Here is a 23141-nt window from a genome sequence, read left to right on the forward strand (position 1 = left end):
GGCCGCGGGCGCGCGCGTCCGGAATCACGGGGGTGCTCGGGGGGCGAGGGGGGCGTGGCGCGGCGCGGGGGACACGCGGTGACTGCGGGCCGGGGTGCGGGGGACGGGGCACAGAGCGCGCGCGGCTGTGCGCAGCGTGCCGGGCTGGGGCGCGCCCCGCGGTAATGGTGGGGGCGGCCGTGCGCCCCCTGGGCCGCACCCTGAGCGGGCGGCGGGCGTCGATCCGTGCGGCCTGCGTGTCTCGCCATGACAGCCCACCCTGCCCAGGCTCCCTCGGGGTGGCGGTCCCCACCGCGGGGACGAGGCCTCCCAGCCGCCCCCGCGCACTCCTCACACGTGCATACCCCCCCCCACACAGACTACAACTTACATACACGCTCGTATTTCATGCACATATTCATTATCAGCAAGTATTTATTGAATACCTGCTATGTGATACTTTCTAAGCTCTGAGGACACAGCTGTGGAGAAGGCACTGAACACCTGTGCCCTGCAGAACTTAAACATCCTGGTTTACATAACTGGTCTACTCGTCCTGCACAGCAAATCCAGCTTTGCAGAGATTTCTGGTTTTCAGGGAAGAACTGGGGCATTTGCACCAGACAAGGCTCCAGGCAGCCCACGGTGCTGGTATTCTCACTCTTCCCCAGAGCTTCTGAAGCGGTGTGGACGAGGGGCCTGCCGGCTCCGTGGCCAGCCAGCTCTGAGCACGGGCTGTCACCCAGGGGCCTTCCCCGGGTGTTATCCGAGGACCTTCCCACCTCACGGTGCATATCCCATTATTCCCTCTGTACACACGCAGCATCAGGCCTCTGGAAAGCTTAAATGAGACCCCCCCCCAAGGTGGCAGTGTTGCCTAGTGGACAGTGGAAGCCAAGCTAACTCCAAATCCAGCGCTCTGTCATGAATCGGTGCCCAGCGTCATGTCTAGGACAATGGGTGGAGAGCCTCCTGCCTCCCTTCAGAGCCATCTGACTCCACAGCTGGCTTCCGTCAACCTGATGCACCCCAAGGCAGAGCACATGACCTCCCTCCAAGGCAGGAGGAGGAAGGAGGGAAATGCCGTTGGCCAGGCTCCATCGAGCCCCTGCCAGCCTCCCTCCTGGCTGCCCACGGTGTGGCTCTGACCTCCAGGGACAGCAGTGCCCGCCGAGCATCTTTTCATGTGCTCACGGACTGTTCATATCTCTTATTTGGAGAGATGTTTATTCAAAACCTTTGCCTATCTCTTTATTTGGGTTATTTGTGTTTTGTTGTTGAATTCTAGACACTTTATATACTCGGGAAACTAGGTCGGATGTGTGATTTGAAAATACCTCCTCCTATCCTGCAGCTTATCTTTCCACTATCTCAAGTATCTTTCGAAGCACATAAGTTTTTAATTTTGATGGAGTCTAATTTATCTGTTTTCCTTTTGTTCCTTATGCTTTTGGTGTCATGGCCAAGGACCGTCACCAAATTCAAGGTCATGGGAATTTACCCCCATGCTTTCTTGTAAGAATTTTGCAGTTTTGGCTCTTAGGTTTTATACTTAGCTTTTTACTCAGTAATTTAACACGGCTCCTCACACTGATGTGGAGGACCACCATCCTTACTCTCTCTGTGCTGCTGTGTTGGCCTCCCCAAGATTTGAATAACGTGAACTTGGGAAGGTGGATGTGACGGAGGCTCTCTGAGACACCTTTATGACAGAGTGGCTTCCCAGTTCCCAAGGCACAGAGCGTCCCTTGCGGTTGTGTTCATCCCACATGGCCTTGCCTTTAGGGTCCCGGACCACATACCTGGTGCAGGGGATGCTGCACCAGGCTGGGTCCTGGCGGGCATGCACCTGGGTCACGTGACTCCTCTCTCCCTGCTTCTGGGCTCCAGTCCGTTCCCTCCTTGTCTGCTCACTTTTCCTGCAAAGTGCAAGGATTCTTCTGCTGTGGTTTTCAGAGGAGTCCATCTCCTGGCCAAACAGGGCTCCAGGGCCCCTCCCTGAATAGTGCTTGATCACCCTGCCCTGGAAGATCTGACCTAAGAAGGGGGCCCGGCTTCTTCTCCCAGACCTCGTGTCACCTCCTCTCTGATACCTTTCCAGAGCTCTTCCCAGGCAGAGCTGCCCTCTCTCCCAGTTTCTCTGTGTGTGTCTCTGCGTCTCTGTGTGTGTCTCTCTCTTTCTGTCTCTCCCTCTCTCTGTCTCTGTCCCTCTCTCCCTTCCTCTTTCCTCGGACTCTCCCAGCACTGTCTCCATGCCCCTTTTTCCTGCTGGGGAGGCCTGGCTGCACGGAGTGTGTCTCTGTTTCTGGACTGTAAGCTCCTTGTCATTAGGGACAGGGTCCTGCGTCCTCAGAGCCTAGTAAGGGCCTGGCACACCCACGGTGCTCAGTACGTATTGGGTAATGAATCAAGGAGACCCCAGTGGAGTCTTGGGAGCATACTCGTGATTTTGTTCTAAACCGAGAAGACCCCGGAGGCAGGGCAGGTGTGGTGGAGCCCTGTGGGGTGGCTCGACTGTGGCACGTTCCCATTTCCCGAGAGCAGGACTGTGAGGGGAGCTTGGCAGGTTTCCGGAAGCATTCACAGAGTCACTCCTCCTGCAGCTTTTCCCTTCCTGTGACTGGAAAACTGGGAAAGTGTAGCTGTCTGTGCCCTGCCACCGCCCGGAGCTGCCAAGTCTGTGTGGGCACGAGAGCATTTGCATCTATTCCGATGAATCTGCTTTGGGGTGTTGGGCCCGTCTCGGGCTTCTGGATGCGTGGCATGTATGGGCCCATCGCGGCCCGTTTCAACAGTGTGCCCGGGGGGTGAAGATGGTGCCTGGGGCGGACAGTTCAACCCGACCCCCTCGAGGGGACGGGCCCTGCCTTGGCTTCTACTCTGCTGGGTTCTCTCTGCAGAATGTGCTGGCAACGAGGTGGCCACGGTGGGCCAGCCACGGAGCACGGGGGGTCCACACCAGCGACTCTGCTCACTCCCAGAGCTGCGGGTCCTGGGGATTCGGGAAGGTCTGTTGGACCAGCCAGTTTTCTGGGATTTTCAGGTAAAGAACTGAAACCGAAGTGAGGGCAGAAGTGTGACCCTCGCAGGACCGGGACCGGGTGGGGTGGAGTGGGCGGCTGGTCCTCAGCAGCAGACTCTGTTCTCCCGTGAGGCCTTGGCGCCCTTCAGGAGAGCATCGCGGACTTCCTGCTGCTGATGGGTATGGGGGCTGTGGAATAACCCATAGAAGGAAGGAAGCCAGAGCCCAGCATTTTACCCCAGGTGACGATGAGTGAGCTGTCCCGCTAGAATCCAGCTCTAAACCAAACCCAGCTCTTCCATCCACAGGCAGGGTGCCTCCTCCTGGCGCCTCTCGGCCCCCAGCAGCTGCTCATCGTCCAGGCCGCGCTCGGGTGTTGGTGCTGAGAAGGGCTGAGAAGGCTTCCACCACCAGAGGGCCGGTCAGCCGGTGCTGCCTCCACACGAAAACCAGCCGGCCACTTCATAGCAGCCCTGATCAGACGCTCGAACATTAGACCGGAAACTGTGAGACCTCTGGACGAGAACCGGGGGTGAGCTCCTTGACATCGGTCTTGGGGATGATGTTTTGAATCTGACACCAAAAACAGGCAACAAAAGCAAAAATAAACAAGTGGGACCACATCAAACTAAAAAGCTCCCACTCAGCAAAGGAAACTGCCAACAATCATGAAAGGCAACCTACAGGACAGGAGAGAATATTTGCCAACCACCTATCTGGTAAGAGGTTAATATCCAAAACATACAAGAAACTCACACAGCTCAATAGAATAAAAAACAAAAACCAACCAACCAACAAATACAAATTCAAGAATGAGCAGAGGACCCGAACCGACATTTCTCCAAAGAAGACACACAGGTGGCCAACACACTCATGCGAAGATGCTCAGCATCACTTGTCGTCAGGGAAAAGCAAGTCAGAACCACAAAGAGACACCGCCCAACACGGGTCAGGATGGGCTATCGTGAAGACGAGAGCTGACGGGCTAGCGAGGATGCTGGTGGGAGGCCAGGGGCTGCCAGTGGGATCTGGTAACCCCACTTCTGCATATTTATCCAAAGGAATTCATTTCATTTCCACGAGATATTCTGTTACTCGGCCTTAAAAAAGAAGGAGTTCCCGGGGGGCTCAGGTGGTTAAGTATTGGACTCTTAATTTCAGCTCAGATCATGATCTCAGGGTCCTGGGATGGAAAACCCCATGTCGGGCTCTGTGCTCAGCGGGGATTCTGCTTGAGATTCTCTCTCCTTCTGCCCCTCCCCCTCTCTCTTTCTCTCTCAAATAAACAAATCTTAAAGAAAAGAAGGGTTTCCTGTGAAACTGGAGGGCTTTATTTTTTTTTAAAGATTTTATTTATTTATTTGAGAGCGAGAGAGTGAGCACAAGCGGGGGGAGATGCAGAGGGAGAAGGAGAAACAGGCTCCCCGACCAGCAGGGAGCCCGATGTGGGACTTGATCCCAGGACCCTGAGATCATGACCTGAGCCAGAGGCAGATGCAAGGCTTTTACTGGTGGGGTTGGCACGGTCACAGGAGCGCGGGGCTGGACGGAGGCACAGACAACACAAGGACCTTCGTGTTTTCCTCTGGTGAACGTTGATGTGCCCCGAACAGTTCCTCTCGTGGGGGCTCCAGCTCCCTGACCTTCTCAGCAGGGCGGGAGCGTGAACCCCCGGTGCCCTGAGGCTCCCTGCCTGTCCCGACTTAACTCCTCCCCTGTACCCAGAGTGCTGGCTTGCACCATCCGCAGGCCAGTTGGGAAAACGGTCGTCCCAGGCCTGCTCTGGGCGCTTCATCTCCCCTGGAGCCCTGCCTGAGAAGGGATGCCGTGGGTCCTTAAAGACTGGATTGAGGAGGGGGCGCCTGGCTGGCTCAGTTGGTGGAGAGCGCAGCTCTTGCTTCCAGGGTTGTGAGTTTGAGTCCCACATTGGGGGTAGAGATTACTTAAAAGATAATTTAATAAAATCCTTTAAAAAACATTAAGAAGATTGGATTTAGGGAGGGTTCGCTGTGGAGGCACCACTGACAGCCCAGCCAGTGCCACCCGGAGCCTATCTGTTCTGACCACTGGGTGTCTCAGACTCAGAATGTCTTAAAAAATGTCTTGGTGAAGTAAGAATAAAGCTAATTCCTTAGATTTTTAAAAAATCCTCACATTGTTATGACTTAAGAAATATAATCTCCTCTTTCACAAATCTCTCTTAGTCGAATAAAGACCTGTCCCTTCTCTGTAGAACCAAATGTTCTTTGTTCACAACTCAGGATCGCTTGCTTAGCCGCTCTCAGAGGCGCTGCCGGACGCGGGCAGGACAGAACGTCACACGGGTTCATCTACTTTTGCAACAATGAGAGCGCAGACGGCCACGAAGGAAAATCCCCACAGGAGGATGTCAAGGCATTAACAAAAATCTCAGGTACAAACATGGGGGATTACCAGTGTGTTTTAGATTCAAGTTCATTTTCATAATGGGCTTCATTTTCCTTGGATTCTACAGGGTTTTGGCCTCTGCCATGAGGAATAAGCTCTCATCCTGGTAATTTAGGATTGGCCCTTTGTAGTACTTGTCTTTGGGGAAGAATGAATGGTTTGAGAAGGTACTGGAGTGACCTTGTGCTTGGCGTTAATCAGGAGCCATCCACACAGCTCTTCTGAACATCAGCCCTTCGTCTGGCCTTGTCTTTCTCCCAGCCGCATGGGGTCACGGGGAGGGGAGGTGGACACGCTCTGGAGACAGAAACCCAGGTTTGCATCAGGTTTCTGCCACATATTAACTTTGCTGTGCCTCAGTTTCCCTGTCTCTGTACAACGTGGCTTGGTTTACCTGCCTCACTGGATCCTCATGTGGGTTAACGGGATTGTTGAGCCTGCTCTAGACCCCCCACCTCCCTTGGCCTCACCCCTCGGGCCACCAGCCTGGGCAGGCGCAGGAGGGGCGGGGGTGGGGGCTCTGCCTGCTCCTGGCAGGACCTGCTTGCTGCAGACCTCACTCTCTGGCGGACCGCTGAGTGGCTCTGTCACTTCCTCCCACCCGGTGCACTTTGTTCCGCACGAAACACCCAGCACGGCCAGGTCACCCTCACCTTGGCTCATGGCCCCGAGGGTCTCAGTGCCTCCCGACCTCACCTCCCGGCCCCGCCCACGACAGGCAAAGAACAGAGTTACTCTCCTGGCAGGAGTGACTGGCCTGACTCTCCTGAGTGTGAAGGTGCTGCGGTGGGGGGCTGAGGAAGAAGACGCGGGACTCGGGACATCCACGCGGCCTTTCAGCGTCCAGGGTAGAGGCGAGTCAGCAGCTGCGTGAGAAGCCCTGCGAAGGCAAGGGCTCCCATCCCTTGGGCACCCCCGGGTGTGGTGGCATTGCCCCCGCCCCCCGATGTCACGGGGGGCCCAGCACACACGTGAGCAGCAAGGAGAACCCACGTGGGGAGCCTGCCTCACTGGGGTGGTGGCTACAGGGCTCGCTTCTGCCTCTTGTCCTTGCGACCCACAATTCTGTGACACTGGCCGGGGTTCCCAGTGGAACCCCGCCTGACTACCTGTCTGTGACAGCCGGTGCCATGCCCTTAAGTGGCTCCTCCCCCGTCCCCCCCGCACCATCCCCATGCCCAGGACGGCCTCCCACAGGGGCCACCTGCACACAGTGGTCCCTCAGACTTGGCGTGGCGAGCCCAGTGACGTCAAGTGATGCCCACGTTTGGTTTCAGAGGACCGGTGACGTTTCTCAGATGGATTAGGAGTGCAGCGCGGAGGAGGCGGAGGGACTTTCCAGCAGGAACATCACACAGGGGCCGGGAGGCAGGGGGACACGTCCTTCGGCTTAGGGGTGGCAAACGATGATCCACGCGCCAAACCAGCCCAACACATGTTCCTGTAAATGAAGTTTTATTGGTCCACGTGTGCTGGTTTCAGCCTGCAGCAGAGCAGGGGGCCACAAAGGGGACCTCACGCCACACAACCCCGAGTTCCTCTCTGGCCCCTTACAGCACGAGTTTGCCATCGGCCCTTCGTGGAGCTGTGGAGCCTGTGGGGGGCAGGAAGCAGGGGCGACGTGATCGGATAACGTCCTGGAGAGGTCACTTTCTCGGGTGGTGTCGGGTGAAGAAGCGAAGGGCCTGGCCGAGGACGTTCAGAGCTGCATGCGGGAGATGGTGGGCGTCAGGACGGAGCGAAGACGGAGCCCGTGGGCTGGGCAGGAGGGCGTGGCCCTGGGCCTCACGGAGGAGGAAGGGCCGGCGAGGGGGCCGGCGAGGGCAGCAGGCCCACACACGCACGGCGGTGGCCCGCAGGGCGGACTGTTCCGTGGGCAGGGCTGGCTTCTCCTAGGCCACCGGCTCCCTGCCTGACTGGGGGCTGTGGTCACGGGGCGACCTCGAAGCTCAGGGCCCTTTCCTGGCTCAGCAGTGAGCTGACTTGCCCTCTGAGTGCTACCGTGTCTCACTGCAGACGATGTGTGGTGGGGGGAACTGCCACGGGAGCGTGGCCCCAGGGGCAGGGGGCCGGGAATGCCGCCTGTGATCTTGGCTCCTGAGCAGGTGGTGGCTGGAGAAGGAGGCGCGCACCTCAGCAGGCCGGGGTTGGGGGCGGGGGGCTTGAGGCTGCATGACAAGTGGGAATGGACCCTGCATTTCTCTACCCGGTCTGCGGGTGTGGACCACGAAGCTGCGGGAGCCTGGCAGGTGTGCGAGAAAGACCCGGACGGGCCTCTGGAGCATGCTCCTGATAACCTCATCCTTTATTTACTGCTGGGTCCATGGATGCTCCTTGTAAGTAAGGAGCCTGGGAGGAAAGGCCTGTAAATTCCATTCAGGACACCTGTCCGCTTTGTTCTCAGTTGTGCTTGAAAGAGAACAGGGGTAAACTTCTGTCTGCTTTTTTCTCAGCCGTGAACTTGCACCTCTGTGTGTCCCTCTTCTTCCTCCTCACTTGTGTGTGTTCTCAGCTCCTGTTATTCATCAGTTACTTGGGGCTGTTTGTAATCTGATGACGTATTAGAAGGTAGCGCAGCTTGCTGGCTGCCTTATTTCTCCTTGACCACACTCTAAGCCAGCTGGGCCTTCTTACTCTGAGTATAAAGTTTTAGGAGGGCAGTTACAGCTGGAACTCCTAAATTTAATACAAAGAAAAGTCCTTATAAATATTTTGGAATTCTTTAGTTAATTAGTAATATCACAGAAGTCACTCTGTATATCATGCTAGATCATTTGAGTTTGAAAGTTTAAAAAAAGTGCAATTAAAATATACCTCTTTATTTTCATGGCAGCGTAATTATTTGATGTGACTACTTTAAAGCTTCTGAGGCATCAACTATTTTTCTGTTGGAAGAAGTCTCTCTGACCTTCCTGGCTTGTTTGTGGTAACTGCGGAGCCTTGGTCCCGCAGGCTTTACACCGAGGCTCCTGGTGGAGCTGCTTGGGTGGTAGGCCCACTCTCCTCGTGGGGAAGCCTGTCTGCTCTGGGCTCAGTCTCATGCCGTGTCCCCTCTCCGCTGTCCCCCTCCTTGGGGAATACCATTTGCTCCCAGGGCTCCGGGATCCAGACTGATGGTCCTCCAGTGTCTCTCCCACCCTGAATCTCCCCTGAGCTTCCTGCTTCGAGGGCTCCCCACCTAGCATCTAGAATGCATCTGAAAACCTCACTCAAACGCTCCTTGGCAGCATTCCACGTCCTGATTGGCGGCACTCCTGTCCCCCAGATCACAGCGCAGAAATGTGAAAGTCATCCTGTTTTCCCCCTTTTCTCTCGGCTCCACTCGGTCTGTCTTGGTCCTGCCGGCCTGAGCGACCAGCCACCGGCTCAGCGAACCACCCTAGCTATTGACCGCCATATGCTGGAGCGCTGGGCCCTGTGCTAACTCCTGATGTCTGTCCCTCTGTACGTCCAGCCCATGCTTCATGCACAAACCATAATTATCTCTTTAAAATGTAAATTACTTCCCATCACTGCCCCTCTTAAAAGCCTCTTAATAGTCTTCTCTCACACTTGGAACAAAATCCAAAATCCTTACCCTGATCTGTAAGGCCTCACGTGGCCTGGTGTGGGTTTTTCCTTAAAATTCACTGGGCGGCCAGAGCTAATCCTTTGTCCACTAAAAATCCCACTGTCCATGTTATTATTATATTGCTATAGTTCAGATGTCAGTTGCTATATTAAGAGGCTAAAGCACATATTTACATATTTTAATCAATACATTATACTATAGTGTGGCTTTTACATATTTAAACTATTCTAATGGATCTTCTTGAAATACCATTAAAGACAGCATATCCTTGACGTCTGTCTCAGGAACATGGACGTGTGGGAAGTTCTCTTCATTGTAGCTAAAAATGCAGCTTGTGTGTTCTGGGCCTGTTGGTGTGATGGGGTGAAGTGTCGCCCTCAGTCTGTGTTCCTGTCCTCCCGGAGCAGTCACCCCACAGGCCTCAAGTCCTTTGCTTTTCATGTAAGTTTTAGAATAATCTTATCCACATATGCAAGACTTTTGGTGGGCACTGCATTAATCCACATGCTGGTCTGGGGGCAGTCAACATCTTTGCTGTCGAACCTGGCAATCCACGATTGTGGCACGTCTCCCTGTTACATTTATCTTCTCTAATTGCTTTTTTTGGCATTTTGTGGTTGTCAGCACACACATGTCCTGTGCAGGTTTTGTTAGATCTACACCTAAGTATTTCGCCTTGAAAGTAATTTCACATAGTACTGTGTTTTACTCTCAGTGTCTGTTCATTGCTGGTGTGTAGAAATACAGTGGATCTCTGTTCACTGATCCTGTCTCCTGGGAACTTACCCAATTCACTTTTTAGTTCTAGAGCTTTTTGTAGATTTCTTGGGGCTCCATGCACAGATAATCATGCCATCCACAAGTAGAAACCATTTTATTCTTTCCTTTCTGGTCTGTATGCTTTCATTCCCTTTTCTTGCCTCGTTGCATTGGCCTGATTTCCCAGCATGTTCTGAGTAAGAGCAGTGAGAACAAACATCTTTGCCTTGTTCCCAAAGTTAGGAGTGAGGCATTCAGCCCTTCACCAATGAGTATGAAGCTAGCTTTGGCTGTTGGTACATGTTCAGAATTAAGTTGAGGAAGTTCCCCTCTATTCTTACTTTTCTGAGAGTTTTTATCATGAATGGGTGTGATTTTTTTCAAATGCTTTTTCTATAATGATTGATACAGCCATGTGGTTTTTATTCTTTAGCATGATAATATGGTGGACTACATTGATTTTTTTTTTCTTTTTCTTTTTTTAACTGACAGGCTTTTTGCATCTTTATTATTGAGTTTTGAATTTACTCTTGTTTTTGGTGCACAGGTATTCTTGTTTTTTATTAATTTTTTTTTAAAAAGATTTTATTTATTTATTAGAGAGAGAGTTGGAGGGGGGGAAGCAGAGGGAGAGGGACAAGCAGACTCCACACTGAGTGTGGAGCCTGACGCAGGGCTCAATCTCATGACTCCAAGAACATGACCTGAGCCGAAATCAAGAGTCAGATGCTCAACCAACTGAGCCACTCAGGTGCCCTCTTACTAAGTTTTTAATTTCAATTCCAGTATAGTTATATACAGTGTTGTATTAGTTTTAGGTGTACAATACAGTGATTCAGTAATTCCATACATTACTCAGTGCTCATCATGATAAGTATGCTCTTAATCCCCACCTATTTCATCTGTCCCCCCACCCAGCTCTCCTCTGGTAATTGGCAGAAGACATCAACAGACATTTCTTCAAAGAAGACATACAGATGGCCAACACTGATTGACTTTTGAATATTGAACCAGCTTTGCATTCTGGAAATAAATTGTCATTGGTCATGGTATGTAATTATTTTCCTATTGTGCTGACCTCTGTCCCTTTGCTGAGGCTTTCCAGTTTTCTATTTGTTTCCAGTGTATCTGTACTTGTGGATGCATTTTATAATGGCTGTTTAAAGTCCTCATTAGATAATTCTAATATGTTGGCCATATTGGTTTTGGTGTCTCCTCATGATCTCTGACTCATTATCAGTCAGAGATATTCTTGGTGTTTAGTATGACTGGAACCTGGACGACTAGGGTATTATGGTATGGTACTGGATCTTGTTTAAGTCTCTGTTTCGGCGTGCTGTGGCAGGGAAAAGGAAGTGCCGCCTCATTGCTGCCAAGTGGGGGGGAAAGTGCAGGTTGTCCACTTGGCCTCCATGACACTGAGCTGGGGGAGCCCCGTGGTGCTGCTGGGCAGAGTTGGGAGTGTGACTCCCCAGTGGGCCCCATTGATTCCTCTGGTCTTGCAACATCAGGACTGCTCCCCACATGGCCTCCCCTGACACCATGATTGGGCGACTGTGAACGTCCTGACTGGGGTCACCCCAACAACCACAGGGTAGCCTTTGTCCTCTTCTGCCTGCTTCCGTCCCAGGACCCAGGCATTTTTTGCAATAGCTTTGGGAGACCTAGGGGGACCTTGCCATACACACCTGGTGAGCACGCTCCTGGTGAAGTTGGCCTATCAGCAAGTGTCTCGGGTCTGTGCCCTGTGGAGAGCACGGCCTCTGGCAGTTGGGTACCCGAGTTCAAATCCCAGCTCCACCATTCTTGGCAGTGGGACCTTGAGCACGTTACTGAACCTCAATACTTCAGTTACTTACTCCGTACGGTGGGGATGATAGTAAGGTTATAGGGGGGTTACCTGGGCTAATAACGTGTAAACCCCTCAGAAGAGTACCTGGTGCACAGACCGTGGTACACGAGTGTTTACATTTGCTGTTGTTATCAGTGCCGCCCAGTTAGGTGAATCGGGACACTGCCATCTGCCCCTCCACCCCTGGGCTCTCTGGGGTCATCTGGCTGTAAAAGTATATAGTGCGAAGGGTGTCAGTGCCTGCCGTGGTGGCCAGACCGTGTCCAGGCTGAGGACCAGGATCTGACGTGTGAACGAGGACGGCGGCGAGAAGCGTGGACGGTGGTTCTTATGACAGTCGGCAGCTGTGCGGGCCAGGGTGGCTGGGGCCATCATGGGTGTCACCGTGCTCTCCAGGGCCAACCCCTGCCTGCAGCGCTGCTCTGCGCCCCAGGCAAACCCGAGCACTTCTGCCTGTTTGTGCGAGTACGCTCCCTCCCATGTGGGTGTTACTCTAGTTCCCACGTTCTTCCCAGCAACTGTCCAAAGTCCTGAGTCTCTAACTCAGCTTCTACGTCCAGAAGGAGAGGCTTCCACGGTTCACACAAGAGCGAGGTTTCTCAGAAGTGGTCACGCCATCGTCTGTCCCCTACACTTTTCTTGTGTCCTTCGCTCCTGCCTCCAAGGGTGAGGGCTCACCCCACTGGGGTTCTGGAAGTGTCTAGACTCCACAAATTCAGGTCGGTGTTAGATCCTGAGGCTGCTGGAGCAAATGACCACAAACTGGGTGGCTTACAACAACAGAAGTGCATGTCCTCACAGCTCTGGAAGCTGGAAGTCTGAGGCCAAAGTGTCAGCAGGGTCGGTTCCTTCTGAGGCCTTGAGGGAGCGTGAGGGGGAGTGTTCCAGCCTGTCCAGATTCTGGGGATTTGCTAGTGGCCCTTGGTGTTCCTTTGCTTCTGGAAGCATCACGTCGTCGCTCTAGGCTCTGCCCTCATCGGCACGCAGTGCTCCTCCTGTGTGTCTCTGCATCCAAATGTCCTTCTTACAAGGACACCATTGCCTGGATTAAGGGCCACCCTACTCCAGGACACTTGCAAAGACCTTGTGGCCACATTCACGGGTGCCTGCAGTTACGACTTTTTCATAGCTTCTCAGGGGACCCAGTTCAACCCACAACCAGGGGTAACAGTGATGCCCAAGTGGGGACCTCTGCTGGGTCAGAAATGTCACCCCCGCCGCAGTGTGCAGAGAGTGTGGATGGGGAAGGGTCCTGGGCAGGGGAATATGAGTAGAGACATGATTAAAGTTGTTCCAGAAAGAGATTAAGTTCTGAACCAGTGAGCGGGGTTTGGGATAGATCATGTTGTCTCTTTAAAATTTTGTGTCCCAAATTCAAAACCTTTTTATAGTCTCCCCCTCCCCTTTAATGCCAGGTGTCTGAGCTCTGCACACAGGCATTTCCTGGGCTTGTCCCTGTTCTGCTGGAGGCCACGCTTATCACGCTGTCCACGATGGAGGCTGCGCAGCTGTGCATCTGGGCTGGTGGGAGCCAAGTTTGTTTATGTAAATTTTGTTTTATTTTAGTCTTTCCAATGACTGCCCTGGGGCTTTAGTTCTGAGCCAAGGGCAGGGAAGAAAAGCCTTTATTGCTGAGATGTAGGCATTTGGGATAATACGTGAAGCAAACATCAGCTCACACCTAGCGAGCCCTTCCCGAGCAGCTCACCTTCCTCAGTGATTCTCGGAGAAACAGACACTGTTCCCACCAGGGGCAAGTCTGTCAAACGTCTTTTCTCTTTCATTTCCACAGCTTTATTTAGCTTTTGAAAAGTTCCTTTAAATATATTATGTCATTCTAGTATATGTTTCCTTCCTTTATAATTATTCTTGAGCCCAGGCTGCAGCAAAGGGAGCACATGCAACAGCAATGATGGATTTGTAGGCAATTATTTTCTTATAAATTCTTCCATTCTAAATACAAGTGAGTCTTTCCAAATCTCATTTTGTGAAGTAGATGGTCAGGAGAAGGCTATGGTCATCAGTAAAATATTTTCAATTACATTTATAAGTGCGTTAAAGAGGATATTGAAGGTGATGGAGAAGACCCTGATGCGAGGATTCGTTGTTTTGGAGTGTTTACTGACCCGACTCTGTGTCGGGAAAGGGTGGGCCATGGGGGTGGGGAGAAGAGCAGGACCCCCGTGGATAAAGGTCCTGCCGTCTGTCTGTGTGGGCCACCGAAGGCCCAGATGCCTAACTTTGTGACTCCCTGACCCGCTCTGCCACATTCTTCCCGAGCCCTCCAGCGCCCTGAGCCACTGCCTCCAGAAGGAGGGTGCGCCCTCCACCTCTGTCCCCTGCGCCCTCCACCTCTGTCCCCTGTACCCTCCTGTGTCCTTTGCTCTGCCCCAAAGAAGACTCTTCTTCAGGCTCCCTTGATCCTATTCCCTCTCCCTAGTACACAACGGTTCGTGCAATTGGAAAAACCACAAACAACATTTTTTGGTCAACATCACTCAGCATGCCAATACATGTCATTGCCAAGTTGTGCCCAGTCCCGAGAGTCCCTCTGGCTCTGAGTTGAGGGGACCGTGGAAAGGCCAGTGGGCGGGGGCAGGCCATGGCCACAGCAGTCAAGGAAGTCAGAGGCATCTAGGAGTCAAACACACGAAGCCCTCTGAGCTTGGCCATGGCGTTCTGACGGTTCTGTGCCGTGGTCTTGCCACAGAGTCTCTCGGGTTGGGATCTGCTGCTCTGCCTGTCCACGCTCTCCTGCCTTCCTCCTTCACTCATCCCCTTGTGCTGTTTATCCTTCCTCACCTCCCCATCCTTTCCCGTGGCCCTAAAATCCCCCTCATGTGCCCAGAGATGGCCTGGGAGGACAGGTGGCCCAGACCCACCAGCCTCTAAATATATTTATATTGTCCGCTTGGAGGAGGAAAATGGAAGGTCTAGCACTGAACATAAATGGGCAAATGGAAACTAAGAACAGTGGCGTGTATTTTGCACTTGACCCTGACAGCCCACCATGCACTGCAGAGTCGTTCTGTCTTGGGGGCTGTGCCTGGGCCTGGAGGCAAAGTGCCCATCCCCACATGTGCTGTCCCATGGGTTCAGCCTCCCCTGTCAGCCGGGACCCAAAGAATCATGGCGCGCCTTCCAGGGTCTTCCCTTCCCACCTGCTCAGCGTCATGGCCGACACCGTGAGCACAGGGAGTGATGGCTCCCGCCTGGAGTCTGAGTGGCTGTGCAGCCCTGGCGAGGTGCCCGAGTCAGCAAGTCTACCACTGCACCTGGGGCTGATCTAGAGCCTAGAGCAGGCCTTCGCTGATGGCCAAGTTACTGCCCTGCCACATTGTCAGGCTCGGCCTGTGGCTTGCTGCCTGGTCTGCCCACAGGAGGCTCAAGTTTCCACCAGCGGGGAGACCTGCCAGCCCCCCGCAGACCCTCCCCCGGCCTGATCTCCTCGCGGGAAGCCGGCGGCTGCCACTGGTGTGTCCAGTGAACGGTGAGTGAGCGGCCCCCACACCACGGAGACTTGGGGTTGTTCACAACTGCAGCCAACACTGACTGACACCCCGTCTTCGTCAGTGCTGGATTTTGCCAGATTTTAGTCTATCATACCGAGGCTTTAATTTGCTTTCCCAAATTAGTAATGGAGTTGAGGTTTTGTTTTGTTTTCGTTTTTCTGGCTCCTCGTGGTTCTCCTTCCGTGACAGGCCCGATTCTAGTTATTTGTTGACCCACAGGAGTGCTTTCTGCCATCCAGATACTGCTCTTGGGTTGGATGTGTGTGTTCCGAAGACCTTGCCCCATTGTTATGCGTTGTCTCTTCATTCTCTTTAGGGTGTCTTTAGAGATCAGACACTCTTAATTTTAAATTAATTCTTAATTTTAAAGTTAAATAGTTCAGTTTTTCTCTCTGGTTGTGCTTCTTACATCTGTTTATAAGAAACTGTTTCTTACCCTAAGGCCATAATGAAATTCTTCTATATTTTCTTCAACTATGTATATAGTTTTGCTTCTCACTTAGAGGTCATTCATGGATCTGGAACTTATTTTTACATAGGGCATCCAGTAGGGATCTAAATTTATCTTTTTTGGGGTAAATATGTAAACAGTCATCTTAGCTCTGTTGAATGGCCCATTGTTTCCCCACTGACTCCCCATGTGATTTCTGCCATCGATCAAGCCCTTCTGTGTGTGTCCCACAGGCCTGGGTTTCCCTCCCCAGTCGGGGGTCCATGGGTCGGCTCTGGGCCTACACCCTGGTTTACTGGATGACATGTTCTGCTGCTAGCAGGGGCCCTTCTCCCCTGCTTTCACTTATTTCTCTGTGTTCCCAGTTTTCTTGGCAATACTTAGCTCTTTAGTCCTTGATATAAATTTTAGAATTAGCTCATCAAGTTCTATAGAGGTTCCATAGGATTTTAATAGGAACTGCAGTGAGCCTCTGCATTAATTTAGAATTAATGCAGTGTCTATGATCCTGACCCTTCTTAAATATGTGCATCTCATCAGAGACAAAGGAAGCTGGACACTAGAGTGGACAAGACAGATTTTAATCGGTGACACGCTAGAGCCAAAGGGAAAGAGTCCAGCATGAACTGAACTCGACTTCCAGGTGACCAGGCGGCTTCTCTTACTTATTTATTTTTGTGGTATGTTAGATTTCTTTTCTTTTTTTAAAGTTTTTATTGTACTCCCAGTTAGTTAACATACGGTGTTATATTAGTTTCAGGTGTAGAATATAGTGATTCAACACTTCCATACATCGCCCGCTGCTCCTCACAGCAGGTGCCTCCTTCATCCCCATCACCTGTTTTCCTCATCCCCCACCTCCTCCCCTCTGGTGACGTCAGTGTGTTCTATACGTCAAGAGTCTGTTTCTTGGTTTGTCTCTCTCCCTCTCTCTGTTATCCCTTTGCTAATTTGTGTTGTTTCTTAAATTCCACATTTTATGTTCCCTCTAAATCCACTTTGTCGAGGGTTTTTATTATGATTGGATGTTGTACTTTGTCAAATGCTTTTTCTGTGACTATTGAAATGATCATAAGGATTTTATCCTTTCTTTTATTTATGTGATGTATCACGTTGATTGATTTGCAAATATTGAACCACCCTTACAACCCAGGAATAAATCCCACTTGATTTTGGTGAATGCTTTTTTTAATGTACTGTTGGATTTGGTTTGCTAGTGTTTTATTGAGGATTTTTGCATCCATGTTCATCAGGGATATTGGCCTATAGTTCTCTTTTTCAGTGGTGTCTTTATCTCGTTTTGGTATCAGGGTAATGCTGAACTAACAGAATGAATTTAGAAGTTTTCCTTCCTCTTCTATTTTCTGAATAGTTTGACTCTTCTCTAAATGTTTGGTAGAATTCCCCTGTGAAACCATCTGGTCCTGGGCTTTTGTCTGTTGGGAGATTTTTGATTATTGATTCAATTTCTTTGCTGGTTATTGGTCTATTAAAGTTTTCTATTCTCTCTGTTTCAGGTTTGGTAGTTTACATGTTACCAGGAATTTGGCCAGTTCTTCTCAGTTGTCAAATTTGTTGGCGTATAGTTTTTCATAATATTCTCTTATAATTGTTTGTATTTCTGTGCTGTTGGTTGTTATTTCTCCTCTCTCATTAGTGATTTTATTTATTTGGGTTCTTTCTCTTTTTTTCTTGGTAAGTCTGGCTAGAGATTTATCAATTTTATTGAGTTTTTCAAAGAACCAGCTCCTGGTTTCATTGATCTGTTCTTTTGGTTTTTTGTTTGTTTCTATATTATTTATTTTTGCTCTAATCTTTATTATTTCCTTCAGCTAATTTTGGGTTTTGCTTGTTCTTTTTCTACCTCTTTTACGTGCAAGTTTAGGTTGTTTATTTGAGATTTTTCTTGCCTCATGAGTTAGGCCTGTATTGCTATAAACTTCCCTCTCAGAACTGCTTTTGCTGCATCCAAAAGGTTTTGGACTGTTGTGTTTTCATTTTCGTTTCTATGGAATTTTTAGTTTCTTCTTTGATTTCCTGTTTAACCTATTCATTGCATGTTGTTTAACCTCCATGTATTTGTGTTCTGTCCAGATTTTATTTTCATGGTTGATTTCTAGTTTCATAGTGTTGTGGTCATAAAAGATGTATGGTATGACTTTGATCTTCTTGAATTTGTTAAGACTTGTTTTGTGGCCTAAAATGTGATCTATTCTGGAGACTATCCCATGTGCATTGAAAAGAATGTGCATTCTGCTGTTTTACAGTGGAATGTTTTGAAATATCTGTTAAGTCCATCTGGTCCAATATGTCATTCAAAGCCATTATTTCCTCATTGATTCTCTGTTTGGATGATCTGTCCATTGATGAAAGTGGGATATTAAAGTCCCCTACTATTATTGTATTATTATTGAATTAGTTCTTTTATGTTTGTTATTAAGTGTTTTATATATTTGGGTACTCCTATGATGGATACATAAATACTTACAATTGTTATATTTTCTTGTTGCGTTGTTCTCTTTATTATCATATTGTGTCCTTCTTTGTCTCCTATTACAGTCTTTGTTTTAAAGTCTATTTTGTCCAATATAAGTATTGCTACTCTACCTTTCTTTTGACATCCATTTGCATAATAGATGTTTTTCCATCCCCTCACTTTCAATCTGTAGGTGTCTTTAGGTCTAAAATGAGTCTCTTGTAGGCAGCATATAGATGGGTCTGTTTTTTTTTTTGTCTATTCTGTTACCTATGTCTTTTGGTTGAAGTGTTTAGTCCATTTACATTCAAAGTAATTATTGACAGATATGTATTTATTGCCATCTTATTACTTGTTTTGTGGTTGTTTCTGAATATTTTCTCTGATCTTTTCTTGTCTTTCTTTCATGGTTTGCTGGTTTTCTTTAGTGATACCTTTTGATTTCTTTCTCTTTATTCTTTGCTTATTTTTTAGTGGTTTTTGATTTGTGACTACCATAAGTTTGTATATAACATCTCCTACATATAACAGTCTATATTAAGTTGATGCTCATTTAAATTTGGACTCATTCTTTACTCTTCTCCTCCCACAGTTTAGGTATATGGTATCATATTTTACATCCTTTCATTTTGTGAGTTCCTTGACTGATGTTTTACAGAAATATTCATTTCTACTGCTTTTGTGTTTCTTATCTTTGTATTGTCATTTTTGGTCTCTCCTTTCTACTCAAAGAGTTTCCTTTAATATTTCTTGCAGGGCTGGTTTAGTGGTCATAAACTCCTTTAGTTTTTATGTGTCTGGAAAACTCTTCATGTCTCCTTCTATTCTGAATGAGGGCCCTACTGGATAGAGAATTGTTGGCTGCAGATTTTTCCCATTCAACACTTTGAACATGCCACTCCCTTCTGGCTTGCAAAGATTTTGTTGAAGAATCTCCTTCTAGACTTATGGGTTTTCCCTTGTAAGTTACTGACTACTTTTATCTTGCTGCTTTTGAGATTTTTTTTTTTCTATATCACTATATTTTGCAAATGTAATTACAATATGTGTTGGTGTGGGTCTGCTTTTGTTGGTTTTTGATGGGTGTTCTCTGTGCCTCCTGGATCTGGATATCTGTTTCCTTCCCCAGATTAGGGAAGTTTTTGGCTATTATTTCTTCAAATAAATTTTCATCCCCCTCTTCTCTCTCTTCTTCTTCTGGGACTCCTTTAATAAAAATGATATTACCTTTGATGGAGTCACTGAGTTCCCTAAGTTTGTTTTTGTTTTGTGGAGTACTTTTTCCTGTCTTTTGTTCAGCTTGGTTACTGTTTTGTTGGTCACTAATTTGTTCCTCTCCTTCTTCTAGCCTGCTGTTCATTCCGTCAAGCATGTTTCTCATTCCATTTATTGAGCCCTTTATCTCTGTTATTCCTAATCTCTATGTTAAGGGTCTCACTCATGTCTTCCACTCTTCTCAGGTCCAGTGAATATCCTTATGATCATTGCTTTAAAGTCTCTACTGGGCATGTTACTTACATCTGTTCTGCTCAGATCTCTGGCTGTGGCCTTGTCCCATTCTTTCATTTGGACTAAATTTCTCTCTCTCCTCACTTTGTCTGTCTCTCTGTGTCTGTCTGTGTGTTAAGAAACTCAGTTATGTCCTCTGCTCTTGAGAGTAGTGACTTCATGAGGAAGATGTCCTGGAGCGGCCTGCAGCGTGGCGTCTCCCCTGCCCCTTCTCCAGACCCCGGCACTTCAGGAGAGTATCCTGTGTGTGCTGCTTATGCCCTGCGGTTGTGTCCGAGTCACTTTGCCTTTTAGTGCACTTGTCTGTACTGACTCCCCACCTGATGTGGGTTGTGCTTGCTCTCTGTGCTGTTAGTGGGGCCGAGGCAGGCAGCTCGGAGGGGGTGTGCTTGCCAGGGAACCTGGGGGCTGGTGGCAGTGTTGGCAGAATTTGCACTGGGCCACGGGTCCTGATGCCGGATCCCCTGAAGTCCTTGCAGTAGCGGGGGGCACACCGCTGGGTGCGGCGCGTGATGGTGGCTGGGGTGTATGGCTGGGCACAGCATGTGACCAGGCCCTGTAAGGGGAGAACTGGGGATGTGGGGCTGGAGCAAGCGGAGGCTCAGGGGAGTCAAGGAAAAGAAAGATATTAAAAACAGGAAGGGGGTGGTCCATGTGAAACCCATTAGGTTTGTTTGCTGCTGCTTATTGAAGTTAGGCTCCTGCTTTCCACAGAGATGGGGAGATGGGTGTCATCTTCAGGTGTCAGCTGCAACACACAGTGGATTCTTCTGGCTGCCTTGGGTTTTCTCAGACACTTTAAGAGAGGCTGGGGTCATCTTCGGGACATGGCCTTGAGCTGTTAGAAACTCTGTTTCTGTTTGTTCAGGTCTTTATAGGACAAGGTTGGGACCTCATCAAGAAGAGGGCTCAGCAGAACATGACTAGAGTTTGGTCAAGAGAGTTTTTGTCAATATACACATTTTTACATTTTTGTAGCTTCTCTTATGTTTTTCAATAAGGCTGTATAATTTGCTCCATAATATCCTTGGAATTTTTATTACATTTCTTACTAGAGATATTAATTTTTTTGTGATTTAAGTAGCATCTTTTTATTTTCTACTTAAAAAATTTAAAATCTAGGGACACCTGGGTGGCTCAGTTGGTTGGACGTCTGCCTTCAGCTCAGGTCTTGATCTCAGGGTCCTGGAATTGAGTCCCCTGTTGGGCTCCCTGCTTGGTGGGAAGCCCACTTCTCCCTCTGCCTGCCGCTTCCCCTGCTTGTGCCTTCTCTCTCTCTGATAAATCAATTAAAAAAATTTAAAATCTATAAGAAAGTTAGTAGAATGACACAGTGAATACTCACATGCCCTTCACCTGGGCTCACCAGCTGTTAGCATCTTATAACATTTACTTTCTCTCTCTCTCACTCTCCATAGATATATGCGTGTATACATATGTGTGTGTGTGTCTGTGTGTATATGTGTATCTCTCTATATTTTTTACCAACATCATGCCACGTCATTTCAGGTTATATTAGCTAAGAATAAAAAACATAAATCCACATGATTGTCACACTCATGAAGTTTAATATTGATATAATATTATCCAACATGTAATTCACATTCAAATGTCACTGATTATCTAATCATGATATTTATTGTAGTCCCCCTTTATCTGATTTAGAAGCCTATTAAGGGTCACACTTGGGATGCCTGGGTGGCCCAGTTGGTTAAGCGTCTGCCTTTGCTCAGGTCATGATCCCAGGGTCCTGGATCGAGTCCTGTATCAGGCTTCTTCCTCAGTGGGGAGCCTGCTTGTCCCTCTGTCTGCCACCCCCTGCTTGTGTTCTCACTCTCTCTCTCTGACAAATAAATAAATAAAGAAAATCTTTAAAAGAAAAAAGGATCACACTTTGCGCTGCATTGCCACAGGACCTTGGTCTTCCTTAATCTTGCTCCTGAGGCTGTTGAATTGCTGGTGTGCTGTCAGATTCCCTCGACAAGGTCCTGCACTGGGGTGGAGGTGAGTCTCTTCCCTTTGCATCGTACTGGGAGGCATGTGGTTTGTTCCATTACTGGCATGTGAAGCTTGACCACTTGGTCAAGGTGCATTTTCTAGATTTCTCCATTATAAGTGATTTTGGGGGTGATTCTTTGAGGCACTGTGAGTATCCTGTTCCCACCAGAGTCTTTCACCCAGTTGTTGTAGTGGCCATTGCTGAATCTTGTTTGAATCATTACTGTGCCAGAGACAAAATAGTGATTTTCTGTTTCCATAATTTATTCCTCATTCATTGGTTAGCATTCTTCTATCCTGAAGACCTTCTTCCTCATTCTTGAACAATTTTAGTATCAGAATAGATTCCCCTCAAAGATTTATAATCCACTTGATCATTATTCATTTCATCATTCAAATCATCCCAAATTCAGCCAATGGGACCCTCTTTAAGCTGGTATCTGGGTCCCAATCAATGTTTGAGAAATAAGTAGTATCTGGTAAAAATTGCATCTTTCTATTTGCTTGTTGCTTATGTATCTGATTTTGCTATACTGATCTTACTTCCAGCAACCTTACTTAACTCTTCACTTCTAATATGCTAGCTGGAAATTCTTTTGATTTTATATATTGATAATCATACCCCTATGCATAATGACAATTTAATTTAATTCTTACCAATTATCTTTTTATTTCTTTTGTTACTTAGCTGGCTAGAACCTCCTAGACAAGGCTAATTCTATATAAGAAAACATTTACAAAAAGCACTATTGTCTCCTTCTTAATTTTGATGTTTCAACATTAAATATGATGTTTGTTTGAGGTTATTAGTTGCTATCCTTTCCTCCATTAAAGAAGGTCTCTCTCTCTCTTTTTTAAATCACTGAGTTTTGTTTTTTAATACCTAATAGGGTTTGGATTGTATCAAACACTTTGTTTTGTACTTGTTAAGATGATTATGTTTTTTGTCCTTTAATATATTAATGTGGTAAATCACAATAATATCTTTTGCATGGGAATCATCCCTGCATTATTGGTATAAACCTTATTTAATATATTTAATATATTCTACACTTAGTTTGACAACATTTTGTTTAGGCTTTTGGCATGTATACATGAGATTGGCTTCTGTTTTTCCTGTGTTGTATTTCTCTGTTTTACATTATCTAGTTGTCTGAACTCATTTGTGTTTCAGTATTTTGTGTGTCTGCTCTTGAATGTATGGAAAAGCATGTTTATGTAACCTGGGCCTGTTTGTGTGCAGTGTGTCATGGGGAGGAGTGACGTGACATTTCCTTGTGGATGTATCTCCTCTCAGGTGTCTAGGACTTTGTAAGGTGGGTGCCTACAACACCGAGAGACCCTCCAGTGGCAGGTCTGGACCTCACATAGCCCAGGTGGGTGAAGGAGGCAGAGTTATGGGAAATCAGATCTCGCCCCAGGGGGTCACCTAGCCCCTGGGGGTTGCCTATCCCCTCAGGGTCACCTAGCCCCTTGGGGTCATCTAGCCCTTCAGGGTGGTCTAGCTCAGGAGTTCACAGTCCGGACCTGGAAGGCCCCATGTTTAGGTGCTGTCACACTGCATGTCCCCTTATGTGTCTGTCAG

The 23141-nt window shown here is 48.5% G+C and overlaps 1 long non-coding RNA gene across 1 annotated transcript in view; it reads left to right on the forward strand.

Moving 5' to 3' along the window:
- Positions 1 to 5267: 5267 nt before the first annotated feature.
- The window catches only part of LOC135361711 (uncharacterized), a 45998-nt gene continuing 28124 nt past the window's right edge, over positions 5268 to 23141 (forward strand). Inside the window, exons 1-2 of the long non-coding RNA XR_010405413.1 lie at positions 5268 to 5414; positions 10677 to 10807. This is a non-coding gene — a long non-coding RNA (uncharacterized LOC135361711). The remainder of the gene's footprint in view (positions 5415 to 10676; positions 10808 to 23141) is intronic.

Source organism: Mirounga angustirostris, unplaced genomic scaffold, assembly GCF_029215605.1.
Source record: "Mirounga angustirostris isolate CCGP_5_RB_7025 unplaced genomic scaffold, mMirAng1.0.hap1 SCAF_10, whole genome shotgun sequence".
Lineage (NCBI taxonomy): Eukaryota > Metazoa > Chordata > Mammalia > Carnivora > Phocidae > Mirounga > Mirounga angustirostris.